The sequence below is a fragment of the Hyperoodon ampullatus genome, assembly GCF_949752795.1.
Source record: "Hyperoodon ampullatus genome assembly, chromosome: 2".
In the NCBI taxonomy this organism is placed as follows: domain Eukaryota; kingdom Metazoa; phylum Chordata; class Mammalia; order Artiodactyla; family Ziphiidae; genus Hyperoodon; species Hyperoodon ampullatus.
Window position 1 is genome coordinate 77,502,683 of NC_136915.1, and position 7,553 is coordinate 77,510,235.

Here is a 7,553-nt window from a genome sequence, read left to right on the forward strand (position 1 = left end):
CAACTAGAGAGAAACCCACATGCCGCAATGAAGATCCCATGTGCCGCAACTAAGAAGCAATGCAGACAAATAAATAAATAAATAATTTTTAAAAATAAAATAAAGGAAAAATTTTGTCCTAGATAAACAAAAGCTAAGAGGTTCATCATCACTAGGCCTTCCTTTACAAGAATTGCTAAAGGGAGTCCTGCAAGTTGAAACAAAAGGATGCTAGACAGACAGCAGCATGAAAGCATAGGAAAATATAAAGTTCTCTGGTAAAGGTTAATATACAGACAAATACAGAATATTAGAGTACTGTCATGGTGGGCCATAAATCACTTAATTCACATGTAGAATTTAAAAGATAAGTGCATGCCTATCTTTTAGTATGTTCAAAATCAAAAAGACTGACCATACCAATTGTTGATGAGGATGTGGAAGAACTGGGACCCTCATACACTGTTGCGGGGGTGTGTGAAATAGTGCAACCCCTCTGGAAAGCAGTTTGGCAGTGTCTTTAAAAGTTAAATCTAAACCATATGATTTAACCATTGCATGCCTAGGTAAATTCAAGATAAATTAAAGTATATGTCCATACTAAGGCTGGTACATAAATGTCCATAGTAGCTTTATTTGTAATAACCCAAAATGGAAACAACCCAAATGTCTATCAATAGGTGAATAAGCAAACTGTGGTCTAGCCACAAATGGAATACTACTCAGCAGTAAAAAGAATGAACTACTGGTACACACAAGAACATGGATAACATTCTGAGTGAAGGAAGTCAGATAAAAAAGAGTATATAAGTCCACTTGCATAAAACTCTAGGAAATCTAAAATAAACTTCAGTGACAGAAAGCAGCTATGGTCACATGGGGATGGGGAAAATGCAGTGGGGAAGGGCTGGCCATGGAAAGGAGGGCTTACAGAGAGATAGGAAAAAGCTATTGGAGGTGACAACCCTGATGGTGGTGATGGATTTTCACAAGTATATACATATGTCAGAACTTGTATGCTTCAATCATGTTCAATTTATTGTATGTCAATTCAGTAAAGCTGGGTTTTTTAAAAATTATCAGAGGGCTTTCACTATTTCTATTGGAGAATGGGCTTCACTGTGTTTCTCTTAATACTCAAAGTTTTTGCCTGATATAATTTACTAGGCATCACAAGTAGGAATCAACCTACTGCAACTTTTCTCTGCTTGTATTGCTGGTATTGCCTTCAGTAGTTAGTAACCAGAGTTCCAGAGATCTGCTTCCACCCACAGAACACATCTCAACAGCTGCCAGTGGGTGGAGGCTGTCCAAGCTCTTCTCAACTGCCCCGACAGCTGAGGGAATTTGGGGGTGGGATGGGGGGGAGGGAGGCATAGTGCAGGAGTTAGTGAGAGAGTGGGTGGGGAGAGGGGTGCACACCTGCCACAGGATGCTGGGCTGAAACTCAGTCCCCACTTAGGGTCAGATAGGGATGACTTATGTACCATAATGAGGCACAAAACCCATCTTTGATGGCATTTCAGCTCCTTCTCTCTCCTGTCCTATTGGCCTCTTAGACTTTATAACCTTTTGGGGAGCCCTCTGTATTTCTCTGTCTGCCGTTGTCTGAAACTTGCTTACAGACAGGGGCTGGTTAGCAAGCCTATCCCCTTTGTTTCTTGAAGCCTGAGAAAGAGGATCTTTGACCTCTGTTTCTAAGCACTGTAAACAAAGGCCTTCTTGGCTGCCAGTATGCTCAAAATGCTCATTAAGCAAGAAGTTTGCTGGCCAGTGGTTGAAATGACATCATGCTTCCTCCTGGAATTCAACTCAAGATAAAAATCAGGTCATTCCATTTACAAAGAGAAAATGCTCCTGTCTCCTGCCAGCATTCAGAGTTGCTGGCTTTCAAAGAGAACAAGGAAGAGAGGAGCCCATTTGAACTCAGGCTTTGAGAATGTCTCTTAAACTACCTCCGCTTAATTCCTGATAGTATGCAAAGGTTTTCCACTCTGAATCCCCTGGTGTCAGAGAGCAGAGGGTGCTCCTTGCTTATCTTTTCTGAGTTTTCAAACCGAGTGTTGCAGGTAGGTCTCGTCAGGGCTCTCTAACAATAGGGTGGAAGGAAGAAGATTATCTTCATCTTTTTACATCATTAATCACAGTTTGACATGGGAAGGAAAAAAATACTGTGACCTTAAAGAAGTCCATTCAGATTCTTTTAAGATAAAACCAAAAAACGTACAATTTTCAGAGGATGGTGATATATGTCCTGTGTTATTTATTTACTTTTAGGCCTCTATAGAGATCTTATTGGCTTTATTCAGTGATTCATGAATGGAGTAGCATCCAGTGTAGCAGATAGAAAGGAGCTCCAAGGAGCTGTAGAAAATGAAAGACTCTTATAGACTGAAGGGAGTAGGAACAAGGAAGTTATACTAACCAAAAAAAAAAAAAAGTGGATTGGTTATTGAGAGCTTACTTTCCATTAGGGGATGGCAGGAGTCTATCTGGCAAATTAACTAGTGCACTGACCAGGTGATTCCTGATTGACTGGTGTAAGATTCCATTTCTGGGAAATGCTGAAACCGTAATTAAGTTAGGTTTCGGTTTGGTGACATGGAGTTTAGTGTAACTGACTCCATTTTGCGTCTGTTATCTTGTTTTTAAAACTAGTATAATTGATGTTTTCACAAAGATCCTTTGCTAGTGAGGGAAATCTGGAGACAATACATCTGTAACCAATTTCTAGATCTAGAATTTACAGACAATTTCATCAAAATATTAGATACATTTAATAAAAATTAAAACAGAAAAGACCAAACACCTACAAGATAGAAGTTTGTTTTTGTTTGTTTTAGTCTATGTTACATTTTTTAAAATCTATATTGAAATGTGCAGCATTTCTTATTTTAAAAATATCTTAAAAATACATTTTGGCTGCAAACAAGTAAAATTAATATATTAAAATACATTAAAAACATCTCATTTCACAACTTACTGATGTTGTGAAATGAATGTTGCATTCATTAGCCATAGATTACTTACGAACCACCTTAAAATTCTCCTGTTGTTCAGAAACAATGATTCTAAACTTGGAAATAAGTAAAAAGATAATTGGGTGACCTTTTGATCATACTCAAGCATTTTCTAATAAGCCCATCTTATGTGTAACATTATTTGATTTATTGCTGGGGAGGAAGACATTTTCCTCTACCCTCCTAGGTTCTTCTGGCTGGTCTAAGAATTAAATTGACATGAGACAGATTAACATGAGAAAATCAAGCACAAGTTTAATAATATGTGCATATGGGAGAGACCCAGGAGAACCTAGTAACTCACCAAAATGGCCAAAGCCCTCACCTTAAATACCATCATCAGCTAAAGACAAAAGAGGATGTTGGGGGTAGTGGTTTGGGACTTCAGAGGGGAGAAAGGCAATTTACATGGAGATGGAAAAGCCTATGTTTGGCAAACAAATGTTTGCTAGGTCATGCAGAGACAATGGGATGCTGAAAGAGGTTTTAACAAACAGACCTGCTGGATTCCTCCCTACAGTTCACACTATAGACGTAGAAGCTAGTTCACACTGTAGTTGTCTATGGGGATAGCTCCCTTCATGGAACAAGTACTCTATCTACCTTCTTTTAGGCAGTTAGGGGGAAGCTCAAAGACTCTCGAGTCTTTGGGGCCTTAAAAATAATCAGCCAAGGGCTTCCCTGGTGGCGCAGTGGTTGAGAGTCCGCCTGCCGATGCAGGGGACCACAGGTTCGTGCCCCGGTCCGGGAGGATCCCAGATGCCGCGGAGCGGCTGGGCCCGTGAGCCATGGCCGCTGAGCCTGCATGTCCGGAGCCTGTGCTCCGCAATGGGAGGGGCAACAGCAGTGAGAGGCCTGCGTACCGCAAAAAAAAAACAAACAAACAAACAAAAAAAAACAGCCAAAATTAATCCTCATACCAAAGAGACACAATTTGGGATGACAAATTTTGCTCCCCCCAGCACTACCAATCAGTTGGGGGCTCAGACCTCTTAGAAGTTTATCTCTGTAGAAAAGCTGATGCTATGATGTTATTTGTTCCTCTAAGTGATAGTATAACTCAAAGGTTATGATGTTATTGCCCTGCAGCAGGACATAACTAATTTTACATCTAATTTAGCCATCTTATTCAGCATTCCTTTTTCTACTGCCAATATACATTGAATCAGCTTTGTTTTTCTGCCCGTTCCCTCATAAACGAATTAAATAAAACCTTGACCCATGTTATCTATCGTATGAGAATTACCTTTTTGACAGTTTGAAAATTATGCTTTGATACTCTACCAGCATTTAACAGAATTTACAATAGTGGAATGATCCCTTTTTTTTTTTTTTTTTTGCGGTACGCGGGCCTCTCACTGCTGTTGTCCCTCCCGTTGTGGAGCACAGGCTCCGGACACGCAGGCTCAGCGGCCATGGCTCACGGGCCCAGCCGCTCCGCGGCATGTGGGATCTTCCCGGACCCGGGCACGAACCCGTGTCCCCTGCATCGGCAGGTGGACTCTCAACCACTGCGCCACCAGGGAAGGCCGGAATGATCCCATTTTTAACAAACAGACCTGTCTAGGTTCGGGTTTCCCAGAAGTAGACCCTAAGACAAGGATTTGAGCACAGTAGCTTATCTTGGAGGTACAAGGACCACTCAAGGGAAGTAGGGAAGTGACAGAGGTAATTGAAGTGAAGGGTCTCAGAACATGCCGCCCCAAAATATGCCCCGTTGGCTGGGGGATTATTTTGAGCTGAAGGCAATCAAGACCCAGCAGACTCAGTAGAAGTGTTTTATCTTCTCTTCAACGGCCTAAAATTATACATTTTCCCATTTGTGAGGGAATTCTACATTTATAAAAGAAATTTCCATTAGAAAGAGTACTTGTTCCAGGAAGAGAGCTATTGCCAGAGATAACGTTTTTTTCACCTAAGAGACTTATCTGCAAAGCAAGGCAAACTTTATTTACCATACATTTCCTCCTCTCACCTTCCAGTGAATTGCCTTCTCCCCCAGTGCCCCCAGAAGTCCAAACCCCTATTCCTTTCCTTATCTCAGGATGGTAAATAAGACTTGTGAAACTCCGATGTGTGGGTAGGTAATTTTAAAATGTTCCCCTGTTAATCCATCTTTTAAATTCTTAGACCAGCCACAGAGCCTAGAAGATTAGAAGGGAGAATTCCTCCCCTACAGAAGGCAGCTAACAAAGGGTTGCTGAAAGATAAACAGAGGCATATTAGAAATTTCAAGGTCTTATTTGGACAAAAATTGATTTGAACTTGGCAGCGCCAAAACAGAAATGGTTAGGAGTGCTGCACTGACAGGAGATAGGGGAAAGACTTTTACAGAGAAAAGTCGAAAGCAAAGCAAAGAAATTATTTGATTTGGTATAGCTTACATGGTTGCATTATTTGGGAAAGTCTAATGAACTGTTTGTGATTAGTTGTCCTTAGTTTCATATTCGTAGCTTTGAGGCATTACAAGCTTAGGTTTTGGTCTGCTTACTAAGGCTTCTAAGGCCTTAGAACCACCTCAGGCTAATGGACTTCTTGTTTAATTAATTTGAGAGTGGATCATTAAGTCTACTACCATTGTGGGTGATGTTGGAGCTTAATCCCACAAGGAAACTGTATAAAACACAAGTGTCAGAATTATCTCTCCCAAGGAGGATGGAGCTGGGGTATTTACACACCAATCCTTATCAGTCATTTATTGAGGACTCTTCCTGAGTAGTATTACTTCTCCAGTACTTCCTGACTGTTAAGTGGCAGCTTTTATCAGTTTTGGAGAAAATTCTCAGGCACGAAGAGATAGACACAGGCAGCTGGAAATCTTGAAGTTTATTGAAATAGTAGAGTCCAAGGGATGTGGGCAGGGTGCTCAAGGACTTCTTAATTTATAGAAAAAGCATTTCCACTTATCAGGGAATAGTACCATCCTCAAGGTAATAAAACACAAGTTAAATGCAACAACTTCTTCATAAAACAAAGGCAAAATATCTATGGCAAAATATCCAGATTTGAATCTTTTCATCAAAGGAATTTTCCTCAAGATCAGTCAAATTCAAAGCACTCAGAGCACAATAGAGTTGATTTTCTAAAAGAAACATCTATTTCCAGACCATTGAGGGCTCTCGTGTAGAACATTTACCAACAGAAGTAAATTTAACTACATAAGATGGTAAATAATTTTTTTGTAACCTGAGTGGAAATTTCTGATCAAATATCTTATTATCAGTTTTTTTTACAAAGAATAAAGAATTTTTCATAATTAAACAAAGACCGTTACAAAGTGTTATCCTAAATTACTTTTTAAAATTATTGATTTAGGGGCTTCCCTGGTGGCGCAGTGGTTGAGAGTCCGCCTGCCGATGCAGGGGACATGGGTTCGTGCCCCGGTCTGGGAAGATCCCACATGCCGCGGGGTGGCTGGGCCCGTGAGCCATGGCCGCTGAGCCTGCACGTCAGGAGCCTGTACTCTGCAACAGGAGAGGCCACAACAGTGAGAGGCCCGCGTACCGCAAAAATAAATAAATAAATAAAATTATTGATTTAGTGTAGCTTTTAAAAAAAACTAATAAATATTATTTACCTTAAAGGAGACTTCTAGATACGAAAAAAAAAAAAGAAGGAGACTATGGACCCCACCATCAGATTTATAAAAGGAAATATTCTATGTAGCCTGATTGGTAGAAAATGTCCTTGTGAACTTGGGGAACTTTATCTGTGGTTCAGCTTAGCGGTTCAGCTCAGACATAAGGAAGATCCACACTGAGGCCACACTGGCAAGTAGTGTGTCCTGTGGACCCAGAGAGTGAGCAAAACTAACCCCACAACAGTCATGCAGGAACAAAGTAATAAATACTTAAATATGTGCCCAGTATGTTTTCTATTTGTTTCCTTGACCCCAGATTGTCTGGTTCAGTCGCCATATCTCCAGTAGAATATGAGGTTTCTTTACAGTTCTGCCCAAATTACAAGGGCACACATGAACTTCCACCCCACCCTCCTTGCATTCATTCATACACACACAAACACACACACACACACACACACACGGAAGCAAGAACTCAGCCCTTCCCCTTAGGTCCCCTCCTCTTCCCAGGTATTTCTAAAAGGGGATTCCATGTGAGCCCCTGAAACACTCTAACAGCTGCATCACCCACGACAGCCACCGTGTTCTCTTTTTCTTGCTTGGCTCCCACACCATTTCCTGTGAACAGCTGTGATCTGGTCTTCGTCCCCCTCCCATGCCTCACAAAGACTCACAGAGGAAAATAATCCTTTCTGTTTCTTTCAACCAGAGACCAACTGGGATGGAGATCCATACCATCCATCCCTCCTCCTTCCCCACCTCCTCCTCCTCTCAGCCTTGTCGTCATCCATAACTCTTCTCTCCTTCCTGAGTTACAAAGCTCAAGTTTCAGCACATCAAGGAATACAAATACTTACAAATGATGATGGGAGAAATCTATCTCTCCTGGTGCTGACCTGCAGTCAGAATTTACTAACCCATCCTCCAGTCTAGCACCATTAATTACCAGAGAAACAAGAAATATCTGAAGTAGA